At 32.3% G+C, this 16,189-nt stretch overlaps 1 long non-coding RNA gene across 1 annotated transcript; it reads left to right on the top strand.

Annotated features, from left to right (window-relative positions):
- Nucleotides 1-6,984: 6,984 nt before the first annotated feature.
- On the top strand, nucleotides 6,985-10,644 carry LOC126736549 (uncharacterized). The gene is made up of 3 exons (XR_007660694.1): nucleotides 6,985-7,125; nucleotides 8,197-8,687; nucleotides 8,886-10,644. It is a non-coding gene; the product is annotated as an uncharacterized LOC126736549 (long non-coding RNA).
- Nucleotides 10,645-16,189: the final 5,545 nt, after the last annotated feature.

The following is a 16,189-nucleotide window of genomic DNA, read 5'->3' as shown; positions in this document are numbered from 1 at the left end:
TTATCGACGTACAGTATAATTGACAACCTCAGCCAAACTAAAACGTATTATAGTATATATTATATTATATTATGTATAGGAATATTTGTTATTTATATGACTATTTCATTATTAGTATTAAAATATTCCTTTAAGTCTTATAGGTACAAGGCAAAATCTTAATCCCTGCTTAATGCTGCCAAATATGTACGTATGGCGTCAATATAGTTTTAAATACATTTCGGATTTTATAAGCGGACTAAGGAACTTCACCTGCAAGAATTTTAAACAAAAAAAAACTTTTGACAATTTGACTGAGTAGTCAACGTCATTTTATAAAATTCCTATGGTATTCGGGGTTTTATATTCTGGCTACGACATACATATATAGGGGAGGATGAGACACCTTAAGGCTCTGCGGCGTATAACTTACTAAGTTTTAGAAATAAAAAAACTTTCATCGTTTGTAACACGAGTTTAACTGGTTTCAAACTAAAATAACCTTAAAAATAACCTAAACATTAACTCTTTGGAAAAATATCAAACTTAAAACAAAAAAAGGAAAATGACTCTCTTGCACCTAACATGACATATGAGGCAAGCGAGTCCGAATGCTAATTAATCAACGACAGTTGTCACAAACATAATTATTAGTACTTGGCTCATTATCGGAACAATCCTCATGTAACCAGACAGCACATTGCATGCACATTATCCATTCTCCATAACAAGTGTCTTCGTAGGTCTCATGACAGTAAATGCATAATGTGTTTTTCTCTTTGTTCGGCGTTGTTTTTATATTGTGTTGTTTCTCTTCTGCTCTTGACGTGGCACTTTGCTTCTTTTACTTAGAAATTCCTTCTTTTAATTGTTTTTCACTACTAGTACTTGTCCCTGCTTTGTCGTCTAGTTTCTTTTTTACTTGCTTAGCTTTCACTGGCTTTAATTTTTCTTCCAATTGATCTTTGTAAGGAGAACTGGTTATTATTTTAAATCCTTCTATGCACCTAGATTTGGATTTAGCATTTTCTTTTAAGAGGGTCTTGGAACTGGGCTTAAAGTTGAAATTGAAACATAACTAATACATGATGGTTGCTCTTGTTCAAAATTGTTTACTAATTCTTTAGAAGTATTTCTGGATATCATTTTTTCTCAACAAGACTTTATCACTTATTACGGGACCCTCGACGGGATTAATTTTTTCTGTCCTACATTCCTTTTGAAGATTGTTCTCGGCTGGCGCAAAGTCACTGTCTTGAAACACATCTGGATTATATGAGTAGATTCCTGTTTTTTCAAAACTTAATAATATTTATTGGTGTAAAAACCTTAATAAGCGCATTTTTAATAATAGGAGCCATATCATATTCTGTGATCCTAGAGCCTAAATGATTTGTAAGCCAGTGATCCATTTCTCCTGCCAGATCCGGTTTTAAATGGTCCAAAGACATTTACGTCCAGCGGTTGCAACTTATTTGATGTGTGAGGTTATAATAGAAACTCCTTATTTTAGCCAGGTTTACTAAATTAATGACTTGAATGTCCATCTAGTATCAGTAGACTTGGACAATCTGTTGTTGTTTTGGTGCAGCCTATAAAATAATTTACAAATTTAATAAATAGGTCAGCATCGATCCAGCCTGATGGAGCAGGAAATCCTACTGCTCCAGTAAATAAACCGCTCAAAAAACCAGGATTCATTCAAACACAGGGGAAGACCATAAATGGTGGAATAAACGTACCTGTAGCGCTGACACAAGCTAATAAAGTTGTATTTTTTCCTCTTTCTAAAGAAGTTAATCTTCCCACTTGTTTTCTTCCCTTTTCAGCTAAAAATTTTCCTAGTTTTTAAACGCAGGTAATCCCGTCTCATCACAGTTAAAAATCCGATGCGGCGGAAAATTAAACTTGTCCAAGGTCTTTTTTAAGTTTTGAAAAAAATCATTAACCCTAGATTTGGAAAATCCTGTTACTCTTGCAATGCTGGTTGTTTCAGGTCTTCGAATGGAGAGGATTTTCTGACGATTTAAAAATGAACTCACCCAGTCTTTTCCTGCAAGTTTTCGATCTTTATTAAAAAGATGACTTATTTGATTAGCTTTAGCAAATTGAAATGCAATCCTTCGAAGATCTGTGGTCGAAAGTTTATAAAACAGTTTTTCCAGCAAAATTATGTGTTCACATAATTCCTTTTCCATTTTTTCAGTGAATACGGGTTTGAACCTGCCGCGGTTTACAAGTGGAGTGAGCTGTCGGCGCTTTAATCGTGATTGTAAGGTGGTTCTCGGATTACTAAAAACCACACTAACTTTTTAATTGAATCGCTTCTAAGGCAGCACGAATGGCATCTTCTGAGGATGATCCTTTTTGGGTTTTGCGCACGTAGTTTCGCACCATTTTTCCTCTGCAATATATAAAATATATTTATAAGAACTTTTTATACTACAGTGGGGTAAGTGAGTCATGCCTGACTTAAAATCGTTCTTAAAATATAAAAATTTAAATCTTGAAAAGACAGATAAATGTGGCAATATTCTAAGCATAACGCCGTATTAAGCAAATATAAGGTTATGGTATGCACTTCATACAATATTAAGAAAATGCCTTTAAATTGGGGAAAATCCTTATTGATTTCGCTTAAAATATTATAAAACAACACGCAAAATTTAAAAAATGTTAATATTTACCTTAATTTTAGTAATTTTCAGCTAAATGCTTAAGGACACAATACGCGCTAATAGACATGTACACTACACTAATCATTGTCGTGCTATGATCCGGTTGCTCGACATATTTCTAGAAACGCATTTGCCCCCTATGATTCACTTGCCCCACTCTCCCTTATGTAATTATTAAATTGTAAATACTTAACTGTGTAAGAAAGCTTTAAATATATTTATCTTTTCGACACCGTTGACCATAAAATTCTTATGGATGGTTTTGGAGAACCTTGGGATTAGAGGACTTACGTTTACCTAATCTCTGTAAGAGTTATCAATCGGAAAGAACCCAATGCGTATTCATTAATAATAATAATAGTAAATAGATCCCAATTGATATAGGCGTCCCTCAGGGTACTGTTTTGGGCAACATTTTGTTTGCCTTGTATAAGAATAATTTATTCTGTATTCGTTCTACAGGCGAATTTTTATGTTTTGCTGATGACACTTGCATAATTTATGTGGGAGATACCTGGGACGATCTCAAGGGTATGGCGCAGTTAGATTTAGCAAACGTTATTCGTTGGTTTAAAAATCAAGTATTAACAATAAATTTTGATAAAACATATTTTATGCCATTCGGATGCTATCAGGATTCATTGCCACTTTTTAAAACCTTTGTATTTAAATAAAAAATATAGATTTTAAGATAAAAAGGGCGGACAAAATTAAATATTCAGGTATATTTTTTGACGCAAATCTCAAATGAAAAAGATGTTTTGTTATTAAATTTAAAAAACTGAAAAAGTATTTTGATGAGAAATATTTATTATCATTATATGCAGCACTAATTTGAACTATGATATTTTAGTTTGGGGTGGGGCACTAAAGATTCACTTACTCCCATTGGAAATTGTTCAAAAATGGATTTTAAAAATTGTTTTAGGTAGAAACAAACAATACTGTTCAGATCAATTATACAGAGAAAGCGAAATTTCGGATCTTAGACAACTCTTTTTTTCAAAGCATTGTGATAAGGCAATATTAAAAAAAACATACTGTTTCAAATATTTATAGCTTACACTGGATCACTGTCCAAAGTCAAAACAACATTTGCTCAAGGCAGCTACTAGTATATTAGCCTAAAAATTCACAGAGAGTTGCCCTCTGAGCTTCTTAGTGTGAAGAGGGCTTAAAAGCTTTAAGCTTCAATTAAAAGAATGGATTCTAAAAAATACAAGATTAAAAATTGAAAATATTATTGATTTTAAGAACTCTTATGAGAAGAAATAGTTGAATTCCAAATACGAAAAAACATATATTTATATTATTTATATTTCATTTTATTCTATTTATATGACTTTATTTATTAATTTACTTGTCTATTTTTCTTTTTGAAGACATACAGTTTGAAAAACCAAATGGAAAATGTATCTACTTGTTAGCTTCGAAATTCTAATAATTTCTTATTCAGCTGCCTTTCCTTTAGTTTTTGTTTCCCTTTTTATTCTTCTGGTATTGTATGATTTTAAGTTGTGCATTATTTCACATAAACTTTTATATACAGGGTGGAACAAAAAAAAAGATATGACGTCATCGGTAATTTTTTTAAATGGAATGTTATATTTTTTATTGCATTTATAAAATATAGGCGAAATTCCAAGCAAGTTTCGTATAACACACCTTATCTTAAAACTCAACTGTTTCAGAAATATTTACATTTAACCCACAAGAAAGTAAGTAAGTATGTCTATTTACAAATTAAGATAAAATGGAGGATAAAATGTTATAAACTGTGAAAACTCTTATTAATGTATCAAGTGTTCAAACTGATTCCCATTTACTTCTTGGCAGAAAGCAAGACGGCTTACAAACTCATGTACACTATCAATTATTTCGGGTGATATAATTTTATATCTAACTCTATTTTTCAAATCTTCTACGTTATTTGGCTTCTCAATATAAACTTTACTTTTCAGGTACCCCCATAGAAAATAGTCGCAGGGATTTAGGTCTGGTGACCTGGTTGGCCACTCTATTGGCCCTCTTCGTCCTAACCATTTTCCTGGGAACACTTTATCCAAGTAATTACGGACATCTCGAAACCACAAATTATCTGTTGGGACAGCAGGGTCTCTCTCTCTCTCCCTGGGTATATGGCAGCCAAAGCAGGGATAAGATCTTCTTGAAGAAAATCCAAATAGCGTTGTCCTGTTAAGTTTTCTTCGAAAAAGTATGACCCTATTACTATATTTTCCACGATACCAGCTCAAACATGAATAGATTTACGGTACTGTGTATGAGCCTCAGTTGTCTAGTGTGGATTTGACACTGACCAGTACCGACAATTTTGCCGATTTACGACACCGTTTAAACAAAAAGTCGCTTCATCCGAAAACAAAACTCGTAACACAAACTGACGGTTATTATTGCAAATATTCATCATTTGCTCGCAAAATTGATTTCTTCGATCAGGATCGTCCTCATTTAATTCGTGTATTAGTCTAATTTTATAAGGGTGGTTTTCATTTGCTTTTAAGATGCGTCTTACTGACGTTCCGGCTATATTATTATCAACTGAAACTTGTGAAGTTGTATTGTTTGAATTTTCTTCGGGGGAGAGAAGAACGTTTTATTTTGTTTCTTCAGATATTTTTAAACGACCTGATTTTAGCAAATGCCTAACCTGACCTGAATTTATGAATTTGTGCTCTATTCTACTAACTGTTGACTTAGAAATAGGATGGTTTGGGTATTTGGCGCGCACGTGCGCACCCGATCTCCGTTCCCTAGCATCATCAAAATTTCTATTCGTTGGGTTTCCGTTAAATTAGCCATAATTTATTCTGATATTCCTGATACAACACAAAGCCTAATCTAAACTATCTATCTTTCTTAAATTCCATGTCATTAAAGCCTATAACAAAAAATGAACTAATACTTCATATTAATTTATTAAAGAAAAACAGTTCCCTAGGTCCAGATGGCATAACTTCTGAGATGGTAAAGCTGTGTCATCCATATACTGTTGAACCACTTAAATATATATTTAACCTTATTTTCTCATCAGCAAAGATACCTGAAGAACTCAAAACTTCAATTATTACACCAATTTACAAAAAAGGAAGTAAGAGTGATGTTTCTAACTATAGACCAATAAGATTAATAAATACATTTGGAAAAATTTTTGAAAAATGCTTAAAAGAATGTAATCTAGCAAAGGCCTTTGACACAGTACCCCATTCTAAGTTACTTCATGTTCTTGAAAGATATGGAATTAGGGGTGTAGTGTTGGGGCTCTTTAACAACTATCTACAAGACAGAAAGCAAATGGTAAAAATTAGAGATTCCCTGAGTGACCCTAGCACTGTGCAAATTGGAGTGCCCCAAGGCACAGTGCTGGGACCCTTACTCTTTATTTTATATATAAACTCCCTTTTATCCTTGCATATAGGTGGCATGGCACTATCTTACCCGGGTGACATAGTTCTTGTAGTTAGGGATGTTACTTGGACTCTTGTGAGAACGAAACTCATAAATGGCATGAGGAAGGTAAAGATGTGGTTAAACAAGTATAAATTGTCCCTAAATATCTTAAAAACTGTTTATGTCGCCTTTTCTCTAACAGATGCAAATCGGCCAAATTAAGGAAATAGTTATTGATGAACAACAAAACTTTATTATAAAAGAAATAGAGAAAACACTAAACATCTAGGTATAATAATAGACAAAAAATTATAATGGACACCACGCATTCAAAACATAACATCTAAACTCAAAAGCTTAATTCATAAATTTTTCCTTATTAGAAATATATTGGATAAAAAAACTTTAATAATGTTGTACCAATCATTTGTGGAATCTCTGATATGCTATGGTATAGTGACCTGGGGTGGACTCTACAATAATGCTCTTGAATCCTTAAAAACTGTTCAAAATTATATTATCAAAATAATCTATAAAAAAGACAGATTGTACCCCACCTCGCTCTTGTATGATACCAAAATACTTAATATCAGATCCTTATATCTATTAGGGATGTGTCGTTCGTGAATGATTCGGTCAAAATGACCGAATCTTTGCAACGACCCGCGACCCGTTTGATCACGCTCTGTGACTCTATCGTTCAAACGACCTTAAACTAAACTAGACCCCGGCCGCATATTCGTAAATACCCGACGGGTTATGGACTCGAGATATTTCGGCTGCGCCCGAGCATCGTTAGCTAAATACCTGACATATAATGACGACACATCTGTTATTTATCTTTTGTGTTGTAATTTGTCTTTTAATTTTTAATCATTTATTTGGCGTTCAAATTCAAGGCTGTGAACAAGTAACACGTGTTTTCCGAAAGTAGATAGTAGACATAAAATAAAAAATGCGTGATTTAGGTGATCTACCAAAAAACTATGAGTATAACGCAATAATTGAGGAAGGTATTCAATGTATTATGACCAAATTTAGGTCAAAAGAAGATGTCGAAGTAAGTAAAATTCTAGGTAAATATAACTAACTTGGGAATTTTCGTAACTGGCGTAATTAAGAAGATCAATTAGATAATAATTATAAAGCTTAATAAACAAAAAGGATAATATAATTAGGACTATAAATTAGGTATGGGATCCAAGGAAAACAGGATACAATTTTGGCATCTTTGATGTCACATGTTTATAGATTTTTGTTTACTTTACGGGTCATTGACCTTCGTGAATACTATTTATTTTATTGCTTTATAAAATTAGCTCTGTTTTGTAGTGATACATAATATATCATATTATTATACTTCTCAAGGAGTGTATGGGTTTATAAAAAAACTGTTTTTTTAAGCAAAAATTTTATGAAAATTGACACGGTCGATATGTGGATGAGCGGAAGAGGACGAAATTTACTTAAAAAAATAGCTGAATAAAAGTAGGCAAATGATACATCAAAATACGTGGAATATCGGGTAGCATTAAAAAATTTATTAATATAGTGGGCGTCCGGTTTAAAAAAAAATACTTATTTTATTATAACTGAAAGACTATAATCCTGGCGTATCCCTTTCCCTCACAATATTGTCTGTTGTTGTTCCACTTAATATTATTTATAAAAGAATGATATTTAAAATAAATAAACAAAATAAAATAGACTCACTTTTCTCATCGCAAATAACGTTTGACAGCACTAAATGTGTTTGGCATCCTCCGTTTTCAAATACGGCTCAAAACGTCTTACGTTGTATAGGGACTAGTAGTTGCTCGCGATGGTACTCGTGGAGCGCCAACAAGAGATGGCGCTAAATAACGTTAATTTATAAAGAATAAATTAACGTAATCCATGTAGGAAAATTTGGCTTGTAGCAGGGAGGGATCCAGGAGGAAGCCTAATATCTTATTACTTATACCATCGTCCATGGATTTACAAATTACCTTTGTAATTACATTACAATCCATGGACGGTGACTCAGTTACTCGCTTAGGTATAATGTTATATGAAATTACTACAAATCGACGCGAAAAAATACATTCTCTCCATAATTTCGTCTACTAACGTCAAATTGATTTCGTTACAGAAATGGATGGCTGATCTACAAACTGTGACAAAAGAAACATGGACTATTGAGAAAACTTTTAAGGTACCTACTAATGGTCCTCGAAATATATTTAAAAAAATATATAGATGTCATTTTAACACATCAATAAAAAGACCTGCAACCAACTCAGAACTTGAAACTCAAAATAATAAACGTAAACGAAAGTCAAAGAATTCAGATTGTAAAGCAAAAATAAATATCGTTATAAAGAAAATATTTGAGGAATCTAAGTCAAAGAAAAAAAATCCGTTTACAGTAGAATGGCCTTGCATGATAAAATTTCAAGATGTGCATAATCACCTAACAAATACTGTGTCAGCTTTAAGGGAATGACCACTAGGCGATGAAGCCAGGAATCATTTACTAGAACTTTTTAATCGAAGACACTCTGCGGCTTCAGCCTATCACACTTTTTGCGCGGAAAAAATGGAAGAATATGGAGATAAGTATGAGGACATTTTATACGATAGGTAACAGTATATTTCATATTCAGGGCCGGTTTATCAATGAAAGGTTTTTCCTATTAACCCAAGGGTTAATTTTTGTCAAATATATCCAATGTCCATATTAAAGTGACAATTTAGACAGGACTTAACCCTCGGCTTAGGCATAACGATCGTTTCATAAAGCGGCTCTTATGAATATATTTTATATTCTTATATTTTTAGGTTCTTTATGCCAACTAAAAATGACGTCACAAATTTGTGGAAGAAGAAATTTAAGGAAGACTTCGGTGACAGAACTGGACGTCCCATGTTAGAAAAATTAGAAGAAACTTTAGCGAAATATAAAGAAAGCAATAATGTGCTTTACAAAATATCTCGATTGCATGAAGATTATGCTGTTGCTATGTGTACTTCATTGATGCAGCGCGCACTAAAACTAAAACAAGCTAACGAAGTCATATTTGTAGATGCTTCCGGTAACTGTGACGTTTATGACCATAAAGTATATTTCTTTGTGACACAGACCGCGGCAGGAGGATTACCTGTTGGTTGTATACTAAGCAGTTGCCAAAAATCAGATTTATTTGATGTAGCTGTCAAAGACTTAATAGACATTATGCCCCAAAAGATTCAACCAACGGTAATTTTAACAGATAATGATCTAGGCGAACGTAATATTTTACAAACTAACTGGCCTCATGCGATATTATTGCTGTGTACATTCCATGTTCTTAAGGCGATATGGCGCTGGATACTTACGACTAAAAATGGCGTTCGGCGAGACGATGCTTAAAAGTATTATAAACTTTTCAAGAACATTTTGAATGCAAAAACACTTAATGAACTTGAGACAAGCAAAGAAAAGTTCTTTAAAGATTGTAACCATGAGGGTTTTATAAAAGTATGTAAGCGAAATATATCTTAATCAAGAACAAATATGGTGTATCTTTTACAGATTAAACTTACCACTGAGAGGTAGTGATACTAATAACTACACCGAGGTAATGTTTCGTTTGTTAAAGGATATACCTCTGGAAAGAGCAAAAGCGTTTAATCTAGTACAACTGGTGGACTACATCGTAGTTGGTTTCGAAAACTAGTATAAGCAACGTATTCTAGACCTAATTTATGAAAGAACATCTAAAGTTGTTGCTACTAAATACTTACCTATATCTTCGAATAGTAAAATGAAAATTACGTGCATCAACATGGAAACGCTCGAATTTTCTGTCCCAAGTGAAAGTTCAGAAAATACAATTTATTTAGTTGATATGCAAGCTTGTAAATGCACCTGTCCAGTAGGATTTAATATGAAACACTGTAAACACCAGGGGTTAGTATTACAGCAGTATAATTTTCTTATAGCATTTAACACCTTGTCCAATGCCATGAAATACATATTATATGAAGTAGCTTCGGGAAAAACTGCCAACAAAAATATATTTAAATCACTGTTAATCACCACCGATGATACAGAAGAAGAAAATATACAGGCAGAGCCAGAAAATAATACACGAATCATGCAAGCTGTGGAAATTGGTAATGTGAATACTCCAAAACACCTTAACAATGGACCAATTAGTATTGAAGACATAAAAAAGAGGTATCTAGAACATTGTGATACAATGCTAAAATATTTAGAAGAAGATCCAGAGAACTTTGTTCCTGCTATTAATACATATTTGGAAAATATAAAAAAATACGTAGGTTCAAAAACTACTTTACTTAATGGTTTATTCACTGCTTTTAAGTGGAAAGGTATCCCAGCTAAAAACTTGTCCAAAAACAAATGTCGTCGTCGTGGTAAACGGATTACAGTTCAGCCGACTTCAGTAGCACGTCGTCGATGTGGAACTAAAAAAAAAGTTGCTGTTGGTAGAACCTCAGGAGGCATAAAGAAAAGAAATACCAAGTCTCCACATTGTCTGAAAACATGTGTTGCAAAAAATATAGCTTTGGGAATCAATAAATCAAAAAAATAAATCTGTCTAAAATTGAGCCTAAAAAGTTTTGTTTATTCAGGGTGACCCAACTTTACCTAGGAATATTTTAAATTTTAATAAAAGTGAACAATTTTGGTTTTCTAATTTTTTTTTAAATTCTTTATTGATTTCGAAATAAATGAAATAGAAGTATTTATAATACTTTTACTTACTACTAAAAAAATTCCTTTTTTTGTATTTCTCTTCTAATTTTATCATACAGCAAATAACGCGTCAGTTACATAAGTCTGATACGTCTGGTATATAATAAAGCTAGTTCGAGTGGATCACGCGTCAGGTAATAAGTCTGATGCGTCTGCTATGTAACGAAACTACTTCGGGTAGATTATACCACAGAATAAACGATCTCAGAATGAGATCGTTTATTCTGTGATTATACGTCGGGTATTTACGAATATGCACCCCGGCCGCGGCCCGTTCAACGATCGATTATTATCAGAGAGAGACAATCGCGGCCGAATCGGGCCGAAGTGCCGGAACTGCCGGAAGCAAAATCGCGGCAAACTACGAACAGGTCGCAGGTCGCAGGTGACCGATGACCGATGAGCTGTTGACTTGTGATGTGAGTTATGCTTGCCTGTTTTTATAGTGTTTAGACCCTACAATTTTATTGAAATTTGAACGACCTCATCATTCAAATGAACGAATCTTGGCGAACGGGTCATTTCAATGAATGACCTGGAGATAAACGGGTCATCAAAAAGAACCGGGTCTTCCCATCCCTAATAACTATACTCCAGTTGTATATTCTGGTATAAACTTAAAGATAAAAACTACATAAGTCACCAACATGAAACCAGACAACTAACTGAAAGACATCTTAATGTACCATTTCGCAGATTCGATGGAAGCCAAAGATGTAATTCTGTAATAGGACCAAAATTTTTCAATAAGTTACCACGGACAATTCGGGAGATTACAAATAAGCAAACATTTTCAGAACTTTGTAAAAGATTTATCTATAAAAATTATGATGCCTTACTTGACCTTCTAATAGTTGTTTTACCTGTGTTTTAAATGCACTATCCTCAGGTTTATGTAAATTAGTGGTATGGGGCCCCTAGTAAATATAATTATGTTGTATAGTAATATAATTAATTTTAAGTTATACACATACAGGTGCTTGCACCTAGGTGTACTTTATTGTATTGGTACTACAAATTAATTTTGTTTTTCATCTATCCTGTATTAAGAATGTATTTCTTAAGCTGAATAAATTATATATATATTATATATAAAAACTATTAATTTTCTAACTTACAGTGACTTTCGAAAATGGAGATTCCTTACAAGTGCAACCATGCAAATAGAAACAAATGGCAGTGTGTATAACATTATTTTTACCTCGATTTTACCCTAATTTGTAAATAGACGTACTTATTTGTTTTCTTGTTATTTACATGTAAATATTTCGGAAACAGTTGAGTTTTGAGATAAGGTGAGTTATACGAAACTTGCTTGGAACTTCGCCTATATTTCAAAAATGTAATAAAAAATATAGCGTTCTATTTAAAAAAATGACCGATGACGTCATATCTTTTTTCTTGTTCCACCCTGTATACAAAAATTTATCTGAAATAATGCGCAACTTAAAATAAAAATCGATGGGTCCGAGCGTTTTCTCAAAAAATCAAGTCACTAATTTTTATCGAATTTATGCGGAGCTTTAGGCAGTCACTGTATATAGTTTTATGGTTAGTTAAGGAATATGCAAAAATTTGTTGATATTAGACATTTTTAGGTAATCTTAGATAAAATTTATGTTTAAGGTAAAAAGATATTCTTTTTTTTTCTTTTTTGTGTTATTGTTATTGTTATTATTATTATAATTGTTATTTTTGTCCTACTAACAAGTTTTTCCTTTTGTCGGTAATCGTTTATTTATGGTACCTTATTTGTTTTACTGAGTTGTGATATTTTGAAATTTGATATAAATAAACTTATTAGTATTATTATTATTAATATTCTATAAAATTTTTGCCTTTGTCTAACGATGTTAGCTTCCATCATACGAGCGGAGCCGCGGATTTAGGCTAGTATTTCAAATTTGAGATTCATCCCAGCCTTTACTATTATGCACTTACAAGCGATAGACTATCCATCCCTATGCTTATTTAATTTCAACTTAACATTCTAAAAACTGGCACAAAGTTAAATAATGTAGCGGAATTTGGCGAAGTAAAAATAAAAAGCAAATATTAAATTAAAGCAAATGTCCCGGATATTAATTCAGAGTCCGTAATAATTGTCCGGGCTTCCCTAATGTACCGCAGAGAGCGCGTTTCCACTTGGCACCGGTCCAAGGCGCGTTTTAATTATTATTATTCTTCCGGTCGTATGCGGAGCCAGGATGAAAAAGCTTGCTGACCGTGGACGCTTTTTCTAAATATACTGGAGAGTAGACCAACACGTATATTAGAAATTAAGAATATAATACTTTAAACACAAATATTAGAAGAAACAATCCTATAAAATACATAAGATAAGACAATTTGTTAAATAATTTAAATTACCAATAATATTTTGTTCAGTAGTAAAGCATTTTTGACAAGAAAGTGAACCCCAAAAATGCTACTGAAAATTATTTTAAAGTTACATATTTATACATTATTACATTTTAACATGTTTATAACCCATAGAGCTCCACAACATTTTAAATTATATAATAGAAATGTTTCGAATTAGCAGTACATAAATTAATTACTAAAGATAATGCAACTGTTATCACTCTTACAAACTTAAATGCAGCATCTTATTAATTATAGGAATGATTTATAGGGTAACACTACATAATAAAGAACGATCATCGCAACGATTTCAAGATACAATTAATGTCTAGGTTCTGCAAAGAATATATTTTAACTTTCTTCAAAATATTAACTGCACTAGTTCTTTAAATAGTTTTTTAAAATAAGGCTGGTGGCGCCATCTGTAAGATGATTTAAAAAAATTTAAAGTATTATATTTTGCATATAAAGAAACCCCCACATAGCGAATTTTATTAAAAACAAAGAAAAATATCACTCTGTATCTTGTTTTCATTTAATTTTCGGACTAGGAAAATTTAACCTAACCTCATTATTTTTACAAGAGGAATCTGCTGTTAAAATATTTACCATTATTAATGGAATACCCTTATAATATTCTTAGTTTGGGGACACTAAGAATATATTGTTCGAATAGAACATACTCAAATTATAACACACATTCTCTACTGAAACCAAAACTATCTTATTTCCATTCAACTATAATAACCTTTTGTTCGATAGCTAACTTGTTTACGCTATCATATTTAATCGACCTACTTATAGGCTAGAGGCAATAACCTTACATTAACACTTATTTCCTTTATGATTTCGCATAAAAACAATAAGCCATCGCAGAGTTTTTTAAAAACTACTTTTAAGGGTCTTTAACCTATTGCATACTACCACACCTTTCCCGCTAAAAAAACAAAACTATGTTACAACATTGTTTTTTTTTCTTAAACTAAAACCCAATAAACTTAAACTAACTATTTTAACCATAATAAACACCATTATAGCTCTACTTAATCTAATCGCTCTACCGTTTTACTCTATTTTTATGCACTTCCACACTTTTACCGTCAAAGTCTAAAATAATGTTTACATCTCTTTCCTTAATAACCGTATATGGTCCTTGGAACAATGTGTCTATTTTATTCACTTTACTATTATTTTGTAACAATACCTTTTCACCCGGTTTATAACTAATTTGTTTACAGTTTTTATCAAAATTTTCCTTCCGCTTACATTTTGTTTCTAAAATATTAGCTCTTGCATCATTCCAAGCTTTTTGCAGTCTATACTTGATTTCCATTGGATAATTGTCAAAGTTATATAAGGGATCTATACCATGCTTAACATTACTTGGAATTATACAAGGCTTTCCAAAAACAAGTTCAAATGGTGTATATTTCGTACTTGTATTCACGCTGGTATTATACGAGAAAGACCAAAATGGAACCCAGGCACTCCAATTATTTAAACTTTTGGAAACTTGCATTCTAAGATATGCTGATAAATGTTTATGCGAGTTTTTCAAAGCTTCTAAGGTTTCATGGTGGTATGCGGTGGAATGTAATTGATTAATTTTTAATAACTGACAAGTTTCTTTAAAGATTTTGGACATAAATTCAGTTCCCTGATCGGTGATAATATCACGTGGGATACCATAACGCAATACAAACCCTTCTACGAAAGCCTTAGCTACAGTAATAATTGTTTCCTTATCTGTTAATGGATAACATTCGACAAACTTAGAAAGATCGCATTGGATTGTCAAAATGTATTTATTATTTTGTATGTCTTCAGGTAACGGACCTACTAAATCTAAGAAAACTCTTTCAAAAGCTGAAGTAGCTGTTGTAGTGATTGTCATTGGTTGTTTAATCATATTTGAATGTTTATACCTTTGACAGTCATCACACCGTTTAACGAAAGCTGCTACATCTTTCTCCAAGTTGGACCAAAAATAGTTTTTCCTAATATTTTTACACATTCTAGATGTACCTGCATGTCCACCTGTAGGTAGTATGTGGTAATCATTTATAATCAATTGTTTTAATTCATCATGATCAACGCGTGGTTTATCCTTTATAACTATAATTTTTAGTGCGCTATTTTTTAAAATATTTTTCTTTTTTCATTCATTTAAACTTCAGTCATTTAAAAATGTTTCTGAACGTTCATTTCTTAAAATAACGACTTCCGGAATATTATATTCATTGCAAAATCTTATCAGATGTCCCAACGAAGTACCTAAGTCCTACGTTGGTCGACCATTCTGGATAATATAAATAATTTGCATATCGACGTCATTTACTATATTATTTTTGCCTATCTTCTTCGTTTTATTACTAGCTAGTTTTTTGTTTTCTATTTTTAAATATACTGTAGATGATATTGGTTGTAGTTCTATTAAATTAGCTGGACGTTTAAGCAACTCTACAATAACTGGTTGATCAGGCCTATTATTCATAGAATTACTTTCCACTTCTAAGCAATTTTCTTGTTCCTTATATTGTGCTCGAGTCATTACATTCATAATACCCCTCACGTTTTCATTCATACTTTTTAATTCATCAACATCTATACACACACGAGATAGGGCATCTGAAGTTACATTCTCCGAAACCGGCACGTAATGAATAGAAAATTGGTATTCTTCTAGAACTAATCTAAATTTGGTTAATCTGCTAGATGGATTAGTCAAATTAAATAAATATATTAATGGTTTTTGGTCAGTTAATATTTTAAACTTTTTGCCAAACAAGTATGGACGAAAATGCTGTACCGCCCACACTATCGCCAGAAATTCTTTTTCTATTGTACATTAATTCTTCTCAGCATTGTTTAGTAACCGTGATGCAAAAGCTACGGGTTTGTCATTGAAATTTGACAAAATCGCTCCCAATGCAAATCCGCTGGCATCGGTACGTAAAATAAATTCATGATTTGGCGAAAAATTTGGGTATTGTAAAATGGGTGAATTTATAAGAGT

This window comes from Anthonomus grandis, chromosome 5 (genome assembly GCF_022605725.1).
Source record: "Anthonomus grandis grandis chromosome 5, icAntGran1.3, whole genome shotgun sequence".
In the NCBI taxonomy this organism is placed as follows: Eukaryota; Metazoa; Arthropoda; class Insecta; order Coleoptera; family Curculionidae; genus Anthonomus; species Anthonomus grandis.
This window is presented reverse-complemented; position numbering and strand designations above follow the sequence as displayed.